The sequence below is a fragment of the Phyllostomus discolor genome, chromosome 11 (genome assembly GCF_004126475.2).
Source record: "Phyllostomus discolor isolate MPI-MPIP mPhyDis1 chromosome 11, mPhyDis1.pri.v3, whole genome shotgun sequence".
NCBI lineage: Eukaryota > Metazoa > Chordata > Mammalia > Chiroptera > Phyllostomidae > Phyllostomus > Phyllostomus discolor.
In genome coordinates this window covers 85,853,307-85,874,680 of record NC_040913.2, presented here as the reverse complement: position 1 = coordinate 85,874,680, position 21,374 = coordinate 85,853,307, and positions in this window count along the sequence as shown.

The window sequence follows — 21,374 nt, the reverse complement described above, 5'->3', positions numbered from 1 at the left end:
CCAGTTTGTTTAAACCCCTGAAAAAGACAGGAAATGCCTCTAATGATCAACAGGAAGTTGGGGGAGTGGAGTGGAAACCCTCTGCTTTCTACAGAGCAAAACCCTAAAATCTCAGAAAGAGGGATCCATGTCAGGGTGGGAGGCATGAGAGAACACAGACTCATTGATATTTCAGCAAAGTACCTCCCGCTATTGAAGATCTTGATTGTTGGCTAAGTGCCATCTTTTTTGTGCCACTGTTGCAATATATATTATGTTGACCCCTTTCTATAAAGCCTGCTTAGTGGGAGAGACAAAAGCTCAAGGTCTGTGGCAAAATTCAGTGGAAGGGCAATTGTCTTGTCACCTGGAGGATGTCGCACGGTGTCAGAGAGCTACCAAAAAGCGTTGCCTCCGAACCAGTGCAGAAAATCCCCTTGTCTTGGGCAGCGATGGGAGAATTTGCCAGACATAAATCCGATGTTCCCTGAAGATAGGTCAGAGTGTTCTGCTATACGTACAAAATACTAAAGACAAATCAACGTTGTCTGCGGTGAAATCTAGAGGAGAAACTGCGCTGGTTTTCTGGAGCAAGAGACAACTACACAGTCACGGCAAAGCTCTGCACGCCGGGGCTGCTGGGAGAGAGTTTGCCGGCGGTGATGAGCAGGTGAACACAAACGGACAAGCACCTGGGGACGGATGATGGGTGGGTGCCTGTCACAGAGCCAGGGACCGTAAAAGGCAGGCGGTTTTCCATTTTAACCAGCAGACGCTAAGAACAGAGATGATGTAAATAATTGGTAGAACATGGTGTTTTCCTAATCTTTCTGATTTAGTGAGGAACTGCAACGGGACACTCTTTTAATTAGAATATTCACTCAATTGGTAGGAAAGAAACTCAGTAACTGCAGTTTACAGAAAATAAAGGCTTCTTTTTTTCTGTCAAACACAGTGGGTAGGCAAATCCAGACTTATATGAGGACCCACTGTGTTCTCACTGTCCCAGGTCCTGCTGTCTTTGTGCTTTGCCACCCTTAGCACGTGGCTTTGCAATGTGGCCCCTGCAGTATGGCTGCTGCACCCCCAGCTGTCACCTTCATGGTCCGGGCAAGAAGAAAGCAGGAAGGACAATCCGGCACGAACCAAAGTTTCCTGAACCCCATGCACTGACTTCTGCTCATGTTTTATTGACCCGACTGGTTGCAATAGATGCGGGTCAATGTAGTTTTTACTTGGTGACGTTGTCTCTTCAAATGCAACTGGGGTTCTCTTAGTAAGAAAGGAGGTTGGCTGTTGGGTAGACAATTCAGGGTGCCTGCCATGGTCACCAGGCCTCCCAGTGTCATGGAAAGATGTGTGGGAACCTGGAACTGGGCTCATTTCTGCTCATGACTCTGCATAGTTAGCAAATTTCCCAGGTGCAAAATAAGGATTCTTTGTCTAATTCTGGGGGAATGATTTTTTTTTTTTTTAGGAATCCCTTTTAAGTAATAAAAGTAATAAAAGATAGCCATATCTTCCTTTATGTTTATAAGCGTCTGGAGAATAAAAAGCTGAAAAATCTTACTGAGAGAATAAGATCTCAGTGAACTGTTGTACAACAGAAATAAAATAATTGTGACAACCAGACGCTACAGTAATTCACAGAACTGATCAAACAGCACCTTTTCAAATTTGTCGGGACGCTGTATGTTCTGTTATTATCATGTAGTGTTTCTAGTTTGAGATCTAACGCAAATGGACACCAATGAGAAGTTCGATTCCCTGCTCAGGGGAATTGCAAGACTCCAGCTGCTTGCAGGAGATGAAAGACACCCACAGGCCAGCACCTCAGGGCCCGCCCCACCCCCAGCTCCCAGAAAGCCCTTCGTGCTGCCTCCTGTCCGTCTTCTGTTCACGACCCACTAGGGGCTTCTTGGGCCTTTATCCCAGCTCATTGAAAATAATTGGAAGCCACAGCCACTCTTTCAGTGTTCTGTTTCAGGCTGCCTGTCTTTGATCCCATCTGAACCCCCATCACAATAACCGTGTCTCTAACGAGACCGCACTGCGGGCGGCACCAGAGAACCCCGCGTGGCGTGTGGCCGGGGTCAGCGGAGGTAGACAGATGCTGCACCGACGGCTCAGGGGGAGCCACGCGGGGCCCAGCCCCACTTTCTCCGGTGCTTCTGCTGGGAATTGTCACCCTCTTTCAAAGGTTTTTGGATCATGAGTGTCGCCGGGCGAACCCTGGGACTAGATCTTTTTGGAAAGCTTTATGAATCCACGCTGGTGAGGGGATGCTATTGGCTAGGAGTACACTGTTACCCTTTTTATTAGAGCTCATGTTACACAAGGATTTTTTTTCTAAATCATTCCATGACCCTGCAGGAAAGAAGCCTCATTCATTCATTTAAACTTTCAAGCACCTGTCATGTGCCCATCTCTGGGTTAGGGTTTGAGAACATGAGGTCAAAGGGCATCGGTCACTCTCCTTCTTCCGCATCTTTCCATATGCACGTGGCTGATGACTAGACCCTCAAGTCCATTTCGGGGACTCAAAGGAGATCATTTCCCAGGTGGAAAGTTAGTGCAGCAAACCAAACCCACAGCGAGATACCACCTCGCACCTGTCAGAACAGCTGTCACAGGAAAGACAGCAGACAAGAAGCGCCGGCGAGGATGTGGAGAAAAGGGACCCTGTGCCCTGTGGATGGGAGGTGATCTGGTGCAGCCGCCGTGGGAAGCAGTGTGGAGGCTCCTCAGAAAATTAAAAACAGAACTACCCTTTGGTCCAGCAGCCCCACGTCCGGGTAAACATCCAAAGGGAATGAGAGCAGAAGAGATGCCTGGTCTTCCGTGTTCACTGCAGCATTATTCACAAAGACGAGATGTGGAAGCAACCTGAGTATCCCTCAGTGGGTGCATGGGTGAAAAAGATGTTTTATGTATACACATCTGTAACATTCTTCAGTCACGAGCAAGTAGGACATCCTGCCTTCTGCACCAACATGGATGGACCTTGAGGGCATTACGCTAAGTAAGACAAGGCAGATGAAGACAAACACTGTATGATTTCATATACATGTGGAATCTGAAAAGGCCAGACTCTTAAGAACAGAGGAGAATGCTGGTTGCCAGGGGCCGGGAGTTGGGGGAAAAGGGGAGATGTCGGTCAAACAGTACACACTGCCAGTTACGAGATGAACAGGTTCTGGGGATCTATGGTGATTATGGCTAATAATATCACATTATATCATTGGAAGTTGCTCAAATAGAAGATCTTAAATGTTTTCACCACAAAAAAAAGAAATGGTAGTTAGATGATGCGATGGAGGTGCTAGCGAACTCTAAGCTGGTAATTATTTTATGGTGTCTATCAGGTCAGCAGGCTGTACACATTAAACCTACACACGTCAGTGAAACTAACTACACAGAGCATGCCTCGTTTCCGTGTAGTCTTTGGGGTAGTGCCAGGCACTTGACAACAAACACATCAGATTGAAAAAGTGAATTTGGTTTTCTTCTCCCTTAATGGACCGTGGGCCGTATCACGCTCTTTTCCAACACAGTCGGACCCTCCTGAGAATAAGGAGTCCTTGTGACCTCCAAGAACACTGACTCCACGAGACAGCCCTACAACAAGGATCCTACAGCACACGCCAGAATAACATAGATTTTACAAATGAGATCGGTAAGAGAATTCCAGTAACTATTCAAGTGCTGTGAGAGGTGTGTAGTGGCTACAGAGACACAGCTTCCTCTGGCCTCTCTTAAAAGGCCCAACGAAGCGATGGAGCCCTGATGATGCTGTAAACATTGGAGACTAACACCAAAACTGAGAAGGAAAACAGAACATAACTGTGGACACTTGAAATGTTCCCATTCCTAAGGCCTGCAGGCAGTGGCTTCCTCCTGAAAGAGGTTCTGCATCTTCTTTAATTATCACCTGCCCCACTGAGAATTGGGGGTTATGACCGCGGCCGCTGGGTGGGTGGGCGCCCTTGGACCTCACAGGCCTCTGCCCTTCCCACCCGCAGGCTGCCTGGGTGCCCGTGGCTGCATCTGTGTGGCAGGTTCCGGGGACTCAGAGATCTTTCCACCTGAGTCGCTCTGGTGTGGCAGTTCGCCTGTCCTCTGATATCCCAATATTGTGCCAGTTGTCCGGATCGGCTTTTATAGCCCCTTGTGCAAAATACCTCAACAAGCACCAGCTGTCTGTGGCTAATGACAGTCCCTGGTTCATGTACAGATGTGACCTGTGTCTCCCAGGGTTGTCCTAGAGATTTGCTTTTGGGAAACATTAAAAGTAGCATAGATTTGCTTTTAACCCTTTTACCTAAAAAGTGTATAGACTTTAAAATTCTGTCACGTTGGTATCGTCCCTCATTTTCACATTCCGATGGTACTCTTGAATGGAAGTTCTTCTTGGACTTGTATGGGGGATACATACAAGGGAAAGAAGAGAAAGCCAATGACTCCTTCTATAGGCAGCTCTCGTCAAAGAAATGTTAAGTGACAGGGGATGCCGTGAGTTTGGGAAGCTGGGGCGTGATTTGCAGCACCGGGAGCTAATCTGGGCTCCGTGCGTTATCAGGGGCACGACCCCGGGCAAATCACAGAAATAGCCTCGGCCTCCCCTTCCCTTCATCAGCTCGAGCAGGATAATAATGTGTCCCTTGTAGAGCTGTGAGAATTTTACAAGATGTGCAAATAGACACGTGTGCACTCAAGGTCAGTCCGTGCCCGATGATGACGGCACTGAAGAATGAGGGTGGTAAATAAAACACGTCACCGGTTTTCAAGAGAAATATTTTCACCTGTTTTAAATTATTTAGATGCTCCGAAAAATGCAACAAGTATTCATGTTTTACTTAACTTTGTGGAGACAGAGCCTACGTTCAAGATTGTTAATGGATTAACTTCAGGAAGACAGGACAGAAGAGGGTGGGAGGAGCAGAGGGGGTGAGAGGGAAGGGGAGGAAGAAGGGGCACAGGGCTGCTGTGCTTTTTCTCCTGCACTATGTTTTGTTCCAAGGAAGTGGGTACCACAGGCCTCTGATGCTGGAAAATGTGAGGATGCTGAGAGCTCTGTCCACCTTGTAATTGCTTCTTTCCAGGGTGACAGTGGCTGATCGACTAACCACACCTTCATATCCATGGTTTTTCCTAGTGGGGGGAGTCACTCTGGTAAGACTTACTGGTGGGTTTGAGGATACATGGACGGTAGCTACGCTTAACACACCCCTTTACCCAGCAGTGTGTGCTCAGTGCTTAGCCCGGTGCCTGGCAGAGGGAGGGCTCAGCAAATATTGGCTGAAAGAGTGAACAGACACATAAATGCTATCATAAAATTAGTTCTGTGCAAAAAAGTGTCTTCCCCCAAACTATTCACCCAGAGAAGGACTTCCAGAGTGAGCCAGCTTCTCTTCCCCTGTTGCAGAATCTCTCATTTATAGAATGTTGCAGTGATTTTATTTTTAAACTGTTCTTGAATCTTCTCTGATAAGCTGCTTGGATTCGGGGACCATATGTCTGTCTCTCACACGATGTGAGCTCACGGAGATGGAGACAGACAAGCATGCTGTTGTAATACCTGCTTCTGTTTTCCTTCTCCTGAGTGGCGGCTGTCAACAAACTTGGCCTTGCCCCTTGAATTTCCAACGTAGGTTCAGCCAGATATGAAAGTATTAATACTATAGGGCAAAGTACCTGCATGTTTGACAGTCTTAGTTATGTTTTCAAGTAAACTTGAAACTTTGAAAAGCTGGGCCCAGGAAAGGGAGTTGCGGTCCTCATTCAGAAACCTAGAGAGAGGAGTATCTGTTTTTTCCTGCTAGGTGTTGATGGCCAGGGTGGAGCAGTCAGCCACCTAGTAGTGACTATAGTGTCTGCTTTTGTATAAAAATAACTACCTTAGAGAAAGACAAGGGTTTCATGTACTTTTATGATCATAATTTATGTGGAATGTTATTCAGAACCATGATTTTTAAAATTGTTCCACAAAATCATGTATAAGAAATACTTGAAAAAACCAAGTTATATTAACTCTTCTCTTAAGAACTGTTAATATACAGACATGGCCTAAATATTTTATTATTCTAAATGATTGAACTAAGCTGAGTACTATACGTTTTCATTCATTTAAATTAAATAAATATATAGAAATTTCTACCTTTATGTAAAGCTCTGCTAATTTATATCAAAAATTAATTTTGATATTTAATAGTGGGTTAGTGTCCCCAGTAGTGGAAGACCATCCAGAAGCCCTCTATCCTGCAATTTCCCTTCTTCTACTTTATCCTAAAAGAGTAGTCTTTGCCTTGTGCAGAGATTTATCTGCATGGATGCTCATCATCCTGTTGCCTATAATGATGGAAGAAAAAGTGGAATGATCTGAAGCAATAAGAAACTGATTGAATAAACTACTTTTTGCTTAGACATTAGCACCCAGTGGAGTGAGGAAAACAATGCTTATTCAGAAATAGTTAATAATGTGGAAAATGTGGCTACATTTGTTTTAAGTAGAAAACACAGCACAATTCCAATTTTGTGACAAAAAAATAAATAAATATGAAGAGAAAAGATCTAAAAATGTTTCTCAAACCATAAACTTTAGTTCTGGCTAAGCAGTGGAATTACAGACAATCTGTTCATTAGAATGAACGGCCCCCACCCCCACCCCCCGGGCAGGAATTGGGGTGCTTTGCCCACTGTTACTATGTTCAGCACCCAGAACAGGGCCAGATACAGAGTAAGGGTTCAGTAAACGCAGGGTGAATCAGACTTTCTGGTCTTATCTTTACACACTTACAATTTTAAATGTTCTGTTGCTTGTTGGCATTACCAGATGCATTTTGAAGGGCCGGCTGAAGTTATTAAGCAACAGCTGTAGGGCCACCGCATTCTCTAGAGCTACCTCTCCACCGGCATTTTAATCAGTTTTCATCAAAGAGCGAATTATAAATAAATTCTGCTCTAGCTTTAACTATTTCAACAATTGCTTTCCGTTGTTGACATTGGTCTCCCACCCAGTGCCCTTGGCTCTAATTGTGTGACTGACCTCGCTACCAGTACAGAAACAAGGCCACGTACTTGATCCCACAGTTAAATGGCTATTATCACAGTTCCCCTACCTTGTTTTTTTGCATGTTATGTGCAAGCATTCATGTTTTTTTTAAAATCCTGGATTTTTCAACATTTTTTATACTGACCACCCAGTCCAATGGAATCAGATTGCACCATGAAGGTATATCGAGGATTCAGAGCAAGTTCAAGGGAGCCGGTCATTGGGGACCATCTAAAAATTCTCATACCAGAACGCGCAAGAATTCTCATTCTCGACAAAGGGCACGTGTCGAGCCATTTGTTTTATGATCTACCCACGTCTGAAGTTAGAACTCTCCTAGGTAAAACAAAATCAAACACATAAAAAGCAGCAGTACAAAAACTTGTCTCGGAGGTTTTGGAGGCGTTTGAAGCCCCCTTGTGGTCCCGCGCGCGTGCCACCCTGGCCCTGGGAGAGTCCTCCTGGGAAGGGCGCGAGTTGATGTGCAGTTACTAGAGACTGGCTTTTCTTTGTCCTGTGTTTAGTTTTAAAAGTTTATACACAAGACATATGATTCTGTTGGCTCTGTTAACGATTCAACAACACAGGTGCGAAGAGAATAAACGCGAAAATCATCCTCTTAACTCCAGTCCCCGGTGCTCCGCTCTGGAGGTGAGCCCTTTGGGCCTTGCGCCTGCGCCTTCCGCCTTCCTGGGGTTGCTCTGCTCCTGCTCACCTGCTTCTTCGACTACGCATCAACACCTGGATGCCCCGCCCTGCCCCGCACCCCCCCACCATGTCGCCTTGCTTACGTGCTTAGCATAAATAGCATCCTAGAGTCTATATTATCTTTTGCTTTGCCTGTTTTTTTTTTCATTTACAAACATGACTTTCAAGACACCTTTAACCTCAGTATATACAAATCTATCTTGCTTTAAAAAGTTTCATGAGAGGTCATAATATGGAATTGCTGCGCTTTAATTAACCACTTCCCAAACCACAGTGGTCACTTCTGTTCTTCTCAGGTTTTATCCATGACAAACAACTCTCCACATTTTGTACTCCGTGCAGTTTTGGTATGGGTGCAACATACTTATGTAGGACAGAATCCTGGGAAAATTGTAATAACTTTTATTTTAAGGTTTAGAGGTGTTATGCATTTTAAACTTTCACCTTTACTGGCAAAATGCCCTCACACACGAAATGGGATTTATTAGTTCTTATTTCTACCAAGGCTGGAAGGAGTAATTGTCCCCAAATGCCCGTGTCTCCCGTACACCTTGGTCACTGAGTGCCCTTCATTCTTTGTTTGAGAAGGAAAGGTTGGCTTTCGTGTGTCCAGAAACATCTGGAAGGGAAAAGAGCTCTCACTGGTCAGCTTTCAGATTTAGCCCATTCGAAACGAGCTTTCTTTCCCTGCTCATGAACCTTACACACTCACAGACCAGACACACGGCGGCGGAGCCTGGAGGAGTCAAACAGAGGTGTGGGTACCAGTGGGGTATTTAAGTGTGTCAGTAACAAATGTTACCGCTGTGTAAATGTTAATACGTTTTTATGTTGGTAACAATAGGAACGATTCACTTAAAATTAAAATTCTGGGACAAATGCTAAGCCTGATACATGCTGGGCCAAAAGACGGATGTGTGCTGGACAGACCGGAGTGGTACCCAGCGCCGGTTCCTGCCCCCCACCCCCCACCAGGCTGTAAGAATCACAAAAGGTGCTGATGAGGTTAAAAGAAGAAGGCATCTTTTTAATTGGTTAATTCTTTTTAGTCCTGGTTGTAGCCTAGCAGTTTTTTTTCAATTTTGAAATGCAATTTCTTTTGGATAATGAGGCCCTAAGTCAGAGATCTGCTTCAATAACAGAATAAAATTATCTGTAGTAACCTCTGGATCATGAAGGGTAGAAACGTAATGATATTTCCTTTAAAAATAGCTTCCTGGGGACACAAATAAACAGCAGCCATAATAATGTCATACATATAACCATCCGTGAAAGAACCAGAAAGATAAAACCTATTACTACAATTTGCAATCTCTTAAACACATTAGCTATAAAATTAAAGGCTGATAAAAAACCCTTAGAAGTTATTTTTTTATAAAAGACCCAAGATAAGCAGAAAAACATAAAAATATTTGTTTAATAAGTTGCTTTTCTCAAGAAATTACTGGTTACATAACAGTTCAAATGCATTTGTGAACCATGTTAAACTTTATTGCTCTCAGTGTAAACCAAGAATTAGCATCACATATATTTGATGTGATAATTTGCACAATACAACTATCTCTCCTAAAATCATAAAATCACAAATAATCAATTATAGACTGACAAGGCAGAATTTAGCAATCAATGCTCATTAAAATATAAATAAGTCATTGCTCATTAAAAATATAATAAATAAATATAGCAACTCTATGCCAAAAATCCAAAAATTAACATTATCCAAAGAGGTACAGTATTAAAATATTTTCAATTAAAATCAAGAACTAGACAATAACATTTCTTTCCAATATTTTTGCCCCTGTGCGTTTTAGAATATATGACTGAGGGATAAAGTGATTGCAGAAGCATTGAAAAAGAAAAGATCAAACTACCTCTTATTGCTGGGGATAGCACTTTTATGCAGAAAAGCCAAGTGATTCTTGTAATAAAAAAACACGCAAGAATTGCATGTATATCAGGTACACGTTTTTCTCTAGCAATTAAGTACAAGTGGCAATGTGAAAAAACTTACCAACATAATTTGAAAATCTCCAAAATTTTCATTGGTACAATGTAATATCATTCAGCAATAATAATGAATGAACTATATACAGTGGCATGAAAGAATCTCAAAAGCATTATGCTAAGTGAAAGAAATCAGATACACAAAACTACATACTGTATGAGTCCATTCCTAAGACTTTCTGGGGAAGCAAACTAAAGACAGAAATTGGGTTAGCTTTTGCCAGGAGCTGGGGGAGAGAGAAAGGGATTGATTAAAAAGGGGTGTGGGGGAACTTTCAGGGGTGACAATAGTATCCTACATCTGGATTTCGAGAGAGCTTGCATACCTGTATTTGTTGAAATGGATAGGACTATACACCTATGTGCCATGACCAGGGATCGAACCCACCACCTTTGCATATCAGGATGATGCTCTAACCACCCGAGAGCTACCCAGCCAGTGCCTAAAAAGGGTGAGTTTTACTGAGTGTAAATTATCCCTCAATAAATGTGACTCTAAACATTAAAAGAACATGCTTACTTCTTATATATGAAAATTGTTCCCATTTATCTTTTCCATCTGGATATCCTTTTATTTTTTAAATATTTTTTTTCAATTTTTTTTAGAGAGAGAGGAAGGGAGGGAGAAAGAAAGGAAGAGAAACATCAATGTGTGGTTGCTTCTCTTGCCCCCAACTGGGGACCTGGCCCACAACCCAGGCATGTGCTCTGACAGGGAATTGAACCAGTGACTCTTTAGTTCACAGGCCAACACTCAATCCACTGAGCCATACCAGCCAGGGCTGAATTTCTTACAGAGAGAAAAATATTAATATTTATAAGTTAACATTAATGATAATTATACATCAGGGTGAAGGAACTTTGGGCGACATCTTGCATTCTTTAATACTTCTGTATTGCCTGATGTTTAAAATGAGCATGCACTATTTTTCAACAAAAACACAAATGTCACTGCATTTTTATTAAAAGCTCAGAAATAAAGACTCAAAAAAGAGAGAGAAATTATTAATAAGATTAAAAAAAGAATGGGCCTGAGGGCCCAGTGGAGGTAAGAGAATTTGACTTCACCAGGGAATTGGATTGGCCCTCTCATCTGTCCCTGAGCTGAGAAAGTGGACAGTAGGTGACTCCCCCAGACCACGACTTCCTCAGAAGAGGACCCACTTCCTACGTGACCTCTGAACTTTCTTTAGTTCCAAACACACTCTGGAGTCATAAGAGCCTTCTGACATCCAGTCTTTTATGAAGTCAATGTATTCCTGGAATGCTCATACATCAGAGAATTTCCTTAGACAGCTCTCTTATTTTATTGATATGCTTCTTGCTCAGTCCTTGGGAGAAATCATTACATATTTAGTGGGTAATTTTAGTCTTACGGTTCTAGCCGAGCTGCTGAATTCCCCACCGAGGGAGCCGGGCAGCTCCGCCGCCAGCACGGACCGCACGGCTGCATCAGACCCACCACCATCTGCTCCCGATGCGGGCACCAGCCGCTCCACACCTGTCCTGGAGTTAGCTTGGGAATGAGGGCAAAAGCAAGGGGAAAAACTGTAACGTGGTGAAGCAGCGTTGCTAGAAAAGAAGAAGGTGCAGCTTCACAAAACCGAGAGAGAATGAGAACCAGTTCTTAGGCTTCTTCTTGGAAGCCAGTAAGGTGTGAGCTTGGGAAGAATGTCGTCGTGGTTTGCAGCCTTCTGAGGGGATGGTGGGGATGGGCGAAAATGCCGCCGCGTTACCTGTGTGACTGAGAGTGAGGGGGACGTTCTCTCCTGCCCTTTCGTGTTCCTGCCTCAGAGATCCAAGCCAGAACCTCCAGGGCACCTGCTCGCTGAATAAACAAACATTTCTGGCAGGGCAAGACCAGAACGAAGGAACAGCCATGGTCAGGGCCATGCAGTAGGGCCACTCACTACATCGCTCAGGGGCCAGATTGCAACCCAGGCCACTGCCCTGCTCCCAGACCCCATTCGGCTTAGTGGGTTAGCCCCGCGGCCCATTCCAGCTCAAAAGCAGCGTTTCATAGTCTGCTCCACGATCTCTTTAGGCTGCCCAGCTGTGCCGCCACATGGAAACTTAAGTGAAAAAGAACTAACCAGTTATTTTTATACTTTCTCATCACACTCCTGAACACGTTCTCAAAAGAATAAAATATATGCTAACATAGAAATAAACTTGACTCCTTGACTCTTTCCTGCAGAGTACTGTAGAAATCACTGGCTTCTCTGCGAAGGAAAACCAGCCGGTCTGATAAATGCCAAATCGTGCTTCACACCCACCCACTCTGCTCTCCATGACACTCTCCGGGGATATCTTTTTAGAGAAGGAGAATTTGGTCCTATTCCTATACGTTTCTATAAAGTCAGGGATGCTGATAAAACTATTGTCCCATACAAGCGCCAACAGGCAACGCCCTCAACTTGCTCCTGTTGAAGTTCCCAGAAAAATCGATACCATGAAACATGACTTCTCCTAGAAGTGACTGTGCTCCTTGGTAACCCACGTGTCGAGCTGATAAATACAAGTATTTACAAGTAAAGACAAGGTGTAACAGGTCCGCCTGACAAGGCCATGGGCAAAGATGGGAAATTACCAACGGACTGAGAAAACACTGAGGTTAATGACTTGTTCCAGCACCGTGTCCAAGGAGTTTAAAAGCCCCTGCTAGAAACTGTTTTGCAAGGAAAAGGTGGGGTGGCGTCAAAAAGCCTTGGGTGTTTTAGGTGGTGCGGAGAGACATAGACTGCCATTGTGATGTGGTCTGTCCAGGTTTTGCCCGGGCCAAATCTGGGATGTGGGGCTCAGTGCGGAGGAGGGCACACTAACAGGGACCGAGAGCTCCTCTAGCAACAAAAGGCAAACAGCATGATGAGGGGACTGGGGCTCAGGAGGCAGAAAGGACGACCGAAAAGATCTGGGTCACTTAGCCTGCAGCAAACTGTGTGGCAAGAAGGGGCATTGTCACCGCCCTCAGATGTTTGATGAGCTCTGCTTTGAAGAGGGTTGCATATTGTCCAGTGTGCCCCAGGTGGTCTAAGTTGGGCCGAGTGATGGGAAACTACAGAAGAACAGATTTCAACTCAGGAAGAGAAAGAACCTTCCAGCTAGCCTGGAGCTAGAATGGGCTGCTTGAGGGGTGAAAGCTGGCTTGGCGGGTGCATGTGAGTCGCATTTGCAAACACTGGGCAGCCATCCATAGGGTGGGAAGCAAGACAGGACATCCCTGTGCTGGCCGGTGTGGCTCAGGCCACAAATAAAAGGTCGCTGGTTCAATTCCCTGTCAGGGCACATGCCTGGGTTGTGGGCCTGGTCCCCAGCTGGGGTGGGTGCAGGAGGCAACCGATCAGTGTTTCTCTCCCTCTCTTTCTCCCTCTTTTCCCCTCTCTCTATAATTAAACGAAATTTAAAAGAGAGAGAGAGAGAGAGAGAAAGCATTCCAGGAGCAAGGCACGGGTGCTTGCCACAAAGCTCGCTTGTTGAGTGGGAACATGGATGCACTCACCTACATATTTGCCCACAGTTCAGGGAGTGGAGGAGAAAATCCATGTCCCTCTGCCAGCAGGACGCCGCACGGGCTGGGCAGGAGAGAAGGCGCTCTGTGTACTGAGGGAGTCTTTGAGCAAACAAAGCTACCGTAGCTGAGAACCACACTTCCCTCTTTCCACAGTTCTGAGACTCTTATAAAGATTTGGTTGTTAAAAGGTTGAAAAACTACTGTTTGATTAAGGACCGCAGCCCGGCTGCAGGAAGGGCAAGTCGCCATGCACCGGCCACCCCAGACTGCGGTCTTCATTATTCGGGAGCTGGCCCCTGTACGTTCACACTTGGGCACGCAGGTTTGTGGGCTAGAGACTTCGGAGTTCTTACAAATATTTTTTCTTGCAAGTGTTTTGAAATACGTTATTTTTGATAGGTTAGCCAAACGAGCTACTGGAACCTAAGGAGAACAAGTTATTCTAACACAGAGCACCACCAGCTAGCAAGACTGTGGCAGCATTTCACTTCATATGTTTGGGCGGGTTACTGAGAAAGCGGGGTTGCTGACCTTCCTAAGAAATAATCCGATTACCGACTTGTAATTTGGTTCCTCAGAAGTTTTATCCTCAAGTTGCTGTTTGGTAGAAAGGGATTTGTCGTTGTACGTTTTACTAAGTTATCATGGCGGAGTCACACAGCGTATATACAGGTACACATGGCGTTGTTACACCTTGTCATTGCCATTCTGATAGACACACACTGAAAGAAACCTGCCATCCTAGGTTTTTGTCCTCTGGCACCTACCATAGTTGCTTGTCTTTATTTATGTATTTCAAATTCTCACTGCATTTATCACATCCTGTGCAGTATTTGTGCTGGGCAGGTCATGGCTCCCAGAGATTTGGCTGTGTACCAATTCCCAGAATTAATGAAACCTGTGAGTGTGGCCTTATTTGGAAAGAGGCTCTTTGCAGATGTGATTATCCTGCATTTTCTGGGTGGGTCTTCCATGCAATTACATGCATCCGTAGAAGAAAGAGGAGGAGGGAGACTTGAAGTAGACATGGGGAGCAGGCGACATGAAGATGAAGGTGGAGATTGGAGTGATACAGCTGCCAGCCAAGGAGTGCTCACAGCCTCCAGGAGCTGCAGTGGGCGATAAACGGATTCTCCCCTACAGCTTCCAGAGGATGTGTGGCCCTGCTGACGACTCGATTCCTCTGACTCCCGGCCTCCAAAACTGGGGCCATACGCGTCTGTCGCTTTGAGTCACCCAGAGTGCGCTGGGTTGTTACAGCGTCCACAGGAAGCGAATACAGTGTTCTCACTTCCGAGGTGTGTTTCACTGCCTTTTCCCGAGCCCTCGAAATGGCTCACACAGTGCTGTGGAATCCCCCTCCCCATCGAGCACTGTGTCCTAGGATCCTGCCGACGCTTCAGGGCTCACCTTCGCACAGCCTGGCCTGAGCAGCCTCGTGTCTCCACGCCAACCAGCATGCAGGGTGCCGCTCAGCTCCACCACCGCACGCCCAGCCCCGAGAAAGTCTGTATGTAACCCCTCGGGGCTGAGCTTTTCATCGTAATCACCTCCCCTGAAACCCTGCTCTGGCCGCTTTCCTTTCTGGAAATCACTTTCAATCTATCCCCCTCTGTCTGCGCCTGCTCTGCACTGGAAAACATAACCAGGTTCATCATTGTTAACAAATGCAACTGTGCCCGGCTATCCACCGCCCTGCTTAACTTTTTCTTTTTAACGATCACTTCCCATGCCTCACCATTCACTCATTCCAAATCATTTCAAGTCCGGTCTCCGTGTTTCCCATCGGCTGGTGTTGCAGACTCAGGAGTGGCTTTGTGAAGCCCAGCTCCTCTTCCTTGGGCATCGCCTTGCTGACCCCAAATCCAGCACCAAGCTCCACCGCCAGCTGTGTCTTGGGCATCCAACTGGTCTCGCAGATTCAACATGTTTATAGCCAAAGGTATCATTACCTTGGGCTCCAATTTGTCTTTCAACATCCCCTTCAGTTTGTAACCTAGGTGCTAAATATTCTACTTTTTCCTATTCTCCTCCACTGTACACAGTCTGTTGCATTATCCTCCTCCCCTCATCCTGCCGATGTTACTTCCTTAACATCTACGCAGTTGATTAATTATTACTGCCGCTCTGTCAGATGTAAAGAGACTCCCGTTACTTACTTGTCCCCTGGGCTATTACAATTACCTGTTAATACATATTCTGTCTTCTGCCTTCCTTCACCCCGCCCATTCCTACAGACCTGTGACAGATTAATTTTTAACCACGTACTTTATTTATTAACATGTGCTTCCTTTGTACAAAATCCTCTAATGACTATCCATTTTCTATTGAATTAATTATATTTGATTCAATTTACTTCAACTGACATCAAAATGCCCTTCACAGCAGAAAAGTCACGACCAGGGCTGACAGTTTTGAAGCTTTTCTGCATTCCAGGCACCATGAAACCTGCACACACGTTACCTCCCTTGATCTCCGCAATAACCCCAGGTGGCGGGGACTGTTCATGTTTTGATTTTCTAAATGAGCATCCTGAGAGCTAGCCAGGACCAGAGCCGGTCCCTCTATCTTTACAGACTAATGAGAGAGGCTGCCCCTTAAACCCTCCTCCACCCCTTTCCTGAGTCCCCCCTCAAAGACTCATTCTTTTCTGCCTCCTTCTCTTGATCGTGTTCCTCCCCAGTTCTCTCACCTCTGCCCCTTCCACCCATCTGCACGCTTTGGGGCCTGCCGCAAGTAGCAGCTCCCTTAAGAAGTCACTAACTTCCCCCTCATGGGTGGGATTTCTACCTCCTTCAAGCCCCCACTGCGCCCCACTGTCTCCCGTGGGCCCTTTCTAACAGCATGGCACATAGACGTCTTGTCCCACCATGGGCTCGTGAGGTCACCAAGTGTGGATGGGTGTGCCTTCCTTCTCGTCTTAGCATCTTCTTCACCATTTACCGCACTGGTCTGGACGCAGCGGTGACTCAGTATTCCCTGAATGTCAGTGCCCGGAGTTCCTGCCTTGCTAACAGACCGGCTCTTTTAAGGGTGGGAGCAACACTAGAGTCCATTTCTGTATGTTTTACATGTTACGTGTAGAGCATCACAGGCAGTAGGCACTCAAATATTAAATGAACGAACAGAACAAGAGGAAGAACTCACTAAGCTCTCTGGGTTTCTTCCGCTGTAAAATAAAGGGATTCCGTCCAGGTCTAAATGTTGCAAGTTTAAGATTCTGTATAGTCTAATATTTCTCTTCTGCACCAGTAAACGAAATAAAAGTGAACTTTTATATCTCCTAAAATTTAATCTAAGAAAACATCATAACCGTTTTTTATACTTCATTTTATGTTAAGCTCGATGCCAGGTATTTTTTTGTTTTTTACTTTTGTTTATACCAGAAATTCTTTTTAAGCAGCAAAGTAAACTGGAATGTTTTGAATGCTTTAAGAAATGAACCTGTATATACAGAGAATAAAGATTTTAAAGAAGATATTCAGCTGCGAAAGAGCGATGAATGTTTTCGAATTGTGTCACATATCCCAAAGGTCAAAGGTTATACATAATCTAAAGTATCCATTCAGACAGCTCAGCAACATTGCCTTTGTGCAATCACCAAGCAATCAATGTCAGTCATTCCAAAGAATTTGTTTTATTAAGAATTTTGACCGGACACCCATGTCCATAGACGCATTATATGCCATCGCCTAAGAAGCAACCCAAGTGTCCCTGGACAGGTGAACAAGATGGATTGCTTAACCTGCACTAGAACATTCCTTGGTTTTAAAAAGGAAGGAAACTCAGACGTGTGCTACAACACAGATGGACTTGGAAGGCACTGTGAAGTGAACTAACTCGGTCACAAAAGGACGAATGTGATCTGATTCTGGCAGTGTAAAGTGCCTACAGTGGTCACACTCGCCGAGTCCGACAGCGGGATGGCGGTGGCCCCGGGTGTGGGGGACAGAAGGACGAGGGAGTCATGCTCAGCAGACACAGAGGTTCCGTCTGGGAAGGTGAAGAATGCCTGGAGGTGGCTGGTGGTGGTGGTTGCACAACTCTGTGAGTGTGCACTTAGAGATGGTGAGAATGGTACATTGTATGTTATTTATACTTTACCGTGGAGAAAAAAGAACAGCACTGAAGTAAAAGGCCAACAGGAGCATCAGAAATGTGAGAATGAGGGAAATATAGCATGCATTCTTCTCTGGTTCAAATGCTCTGACACATCGTGTTGTCTAGAACTAGGGCAGTTCCTGGCCTTGGGTTTGCTAAGGACGCTGCAGGTGGGGGAGCGGGACTAGAGACGCTGCAGCCCGGAGAGGGGGGCAGGCCTGGGGTTTCTCTGCGGTGTCACGAGGAAGGGGCATGAAGAGATGGGCCCTGTTATGCTTTGGGAAATAGACGGTCTTCGCTGTCCTGCACTATGACGGACTGAACTGTGCCTCCCCACCGCCCCAAATTCGTATACTGAAGTCCTCACTCCTTCGGGAGGTAACTAGGGCCAGGCTAGGTCACAAGGGTGAGACCCTGGGGATGAGATTCCTAATAACTGAATGTAAGAGGAGGGACCACATTCTCATCCCCATGCGCACAAAGGAAGGAAAGGCCACGTGATGAAACACAGATGAGGCGGCCTACCACGTATCAGGAAGACAGTTCTCACCTGGAGCCAAATCAGCCGGCACCTGACCTTGGACTTCCAGCCTCCACAATTGTGAGAAATAACTTCCACTGTGCAAGCCACCCAGCTGTGGTATTTGGTTACGGTGGCCTGAGCAGACCAATACAGATGAGTGCACTGGGGAGGTGAGTGTGGTAAGAGGTCCCGACAGAGGGAGGGCCCTGACCCCTGCACTCCTGACCCTGGTTGAAGTGGGTGGGGCCGGATGAAATACACCGGAGAGAGCACCCAGCACCACAGCAAGGGTGAGCACAGGGGCCTGGCTGCTGGTGCCGCGCATGCCCACCAGCAGGGCTTCAGGTGGTGAGCCTTCATCATTCTCTGTGACAGTGGGGGGCCGGGGACCCTCGGCGCCTCCTTCAGGGTCATGACCACGGTCTGGGATAGGCAGAATCCTAGACACATGCATATTTTTAGAGTAGGAGGAGGGCAGGAGCATATTAAAGGAGAAAACAGGAGCAAGAACAGAGCAAAAGGATGAAAGGCAGAAGAAAATGTTGGCAGGAGGTGCTGGGGAGAAGTGGGAGGAGGCGCTGTCAGATGCCTCGCAGCCTCCAGTGTGCTCGCGTGGCGTTAAAATTAGATTTTGACTAATTTTCCAACATATTACTTGGCTCCAGAAGTAAGAAATAGAAAGAGAGTCATTTCTGCGAGTGGAAGTCTTGAAAAATGGAAATGGATGTGGACATTTCTGTGTGTATTTCCAGTTCCACAGGCAGGCTCCGGCTCCCCTTAAAACGGCCGTAAGAGCCTGTCTGTCTGCGGCAATTAAACAGCGTGTTACGTGCAAGGCTTGACCGAGGGTATCACAGGCACACAGCTGTCTCCGTCCACAAAGCACCAATTTCCCCCTTTAATTGTTTGCCTGTCAGAATCAATATCTCTCTGGGGTCTGCTTTTGGGGCCCAGCCAATCAGCTCCATTGTGCTGACAGAGCTCAGCTTGTGCCAAATGGAGCTGCTGCCTCAGCCCCCATTAAGGGAACAAAGCCGACAATCATCCCAGACATCGCCCCCATTGCTACGGCAAACATTACTGTGACTTGAAGATTGCAGACCGTGGGAGAGGGGAGGGGCCTGGAGACCCGTCACCCCAACCCCGCACTGCCCTGCAGAGGATACCAGAGGGGAGCAGTCACCCAGGGAGCTGGTGGCAGAGCCTAGGCACCGCCCCACCCCCACCCTACCCCCACCTTCTGATTCCCAGACCCACACCATTTGTGCACTACTTAGTACTGTGACAGCGTCCGTGTTCAGTGACCCCTCCGTCTAGGCACACTGCACATTTGCCCCTAGCCTCAGACTTGATAAAATGTGAGTTACCAGGTGAGTGCTGCTAGGAGAGCAAGACAGGGAACAGAAAGAATGCATTAGGGCAATGGGCTCACCAGGAACCCAGGCTATGACCCTGACCCAAGCTCATATGAGCAGTTGGGCTAAAAAAGCGATGTCCCTGAGGCCAAGGCAGCTGACTATCCCAAGGTCAAGGTACGGCGCACATTGCTCTGGCAGCACAGCCTCTTCCAGATTCAATGCCCAGGTTTGAGCAATTCCCTCCCGCAGAACCACCTGCAGAACTGAAATGGCCAGGTGCGCACTCTCTCTGGCCCTGTGATCTAGCTCAGCCCGTGCTCCAGCCTCCAACTTTCATCAGGGAACAAAGAACCTGAAGGGGTGAGCCTGTGGCAAGTGCTGCGGTGGGTGAACATGCCTCCTCCAGGCTGCGATGGCCCTGCGGCCCAGGCGTGGCACCCGGTGTCTGTGGTGGCAGCGCCGCACCAGTCGGCAGCCCCAGCGACCTGCTCCCCACGCCTGATCTACTCCCCGCGCCTGGCTGCGTCCTGGGCTCTGGGTCCGGGTTTCGGGGTCCGTGGCCCCAGATGGGCTGTGGGTGTGGTTGATCCAGACAAGGCAGAAGGATTGGGTTCTTCTCTAAAAATGTGGCCTCAACAATAAGAAACTTGAATAATAGTGACTTTGGCACATGGTCCCACTCTACTTTTTTTCCCAGAGAAGTAAAATTATAGTTCTCCTTTTCCTTGACCAAATATTATTATTGAAAAAGTGTGATCACAAATTTGTAGCAGGAATCTTGACTTGGGTCATAATTAGCCAGAGAAAATAGTCAGTAGGGCTGATTAAAAGAATACATTGGAGTGATGGGGGTTGGAGCCCCAGTGAATGACTAGGGCCATAATTATTCTTCACAAAAGAAGGACAAAATGATTATTATCAAAAAAAGTTTAGGATTAGGCAAAATGATCTTCTTTCATGAAGTTGGGTAAAAATACGTGCTCCAGTGGATTCCCTGGAATATTTATTAAGGAATTTGTTGTGGGAAACAGGGGAAGGGATAGATTCCCCTGGGTCCATGCGTAAGGGATGGTGTTAAAGAAAATGCGGGATTCCGCCCTGGCTGGCGTAGCTCAGTGGATTGAACTGGGGCTGCGAACCAAAGCATCACAGGTTTGATTCCCAGTCAGGGCACATGCCTGGTTTGCAGGCCACAGTCCCCAGCAAGTGCACATTGATGTTTCTCTCCCTCTCTCTTTCTCCCTCCCTTCCCTCTCTAGAAATAAATAAATAAAATCCTTAAAAAGTTAAAAAAAAAAAAAGAAAATGGGGGATTCCAAGCATGGATGAGTTCTGAGTTTGGTACAGAATCTGAGGCAAGATTTAGACCTGTTCACTGCTGTTAGCATACTCAGCAGGTGTCCAGAATAAACAGGCTGTTGGATTCAAGAGAATAACAGCAGTTAATGATGACAGTGTTAAACCCTACCCCCGCCACAGAGATGAGATTGTATTTTGAAGGAACTTTCACAGCCAGAGCGTGCTGTCCTGGGAGCTGACCTCTGGGGGGGCTGGAAACTGAGGTCAGGGAACAGGAAATGCCAACGGTGTTTGTTTTCATTTAATCATGGACGCAGGCGTCACAAGTTCATCTTGAAGGCAAAGGGAAAGTTCCGACGATGGTGGAAGAGTGGGACTTTGCACTTCTCGAACAATTACAAGAACGAGGAGAACTCCAAAAAGGGAAGAACACCAGGGAAGTAGAACTATTTAAGACCTTCTCTCAAACAATTACAAGAATGAGGAGAACTCCAAAGAGGGAAGAATACCAGGGAAATAGAAATATGTGAGAGCTTGTTTATGCTGAGCTTAATGAGAGCCTTACTCTGCTGAGAAGCTGAAACCTCAAACAGCGGAATTTCCCTGAGCTGGCCTCTTTCAGAAATGCAAGTACAGTGTAGCTTGGGGAATGATGTTTTAGGCCATAGGTTCCAAGGTTACGCATTATAGAACACTTTTCTTCCAACAGTTAATAGCTGGTTTTGACACATGGGAATTCCTTCCCACCAATTTCAATGTACTGCTCTTTTTCTAAACACAGAACTATTGTGTGGTGCGCAGAAGATGATCAGGGGTGTTGGGTGACCCCCCGAGGGTGTT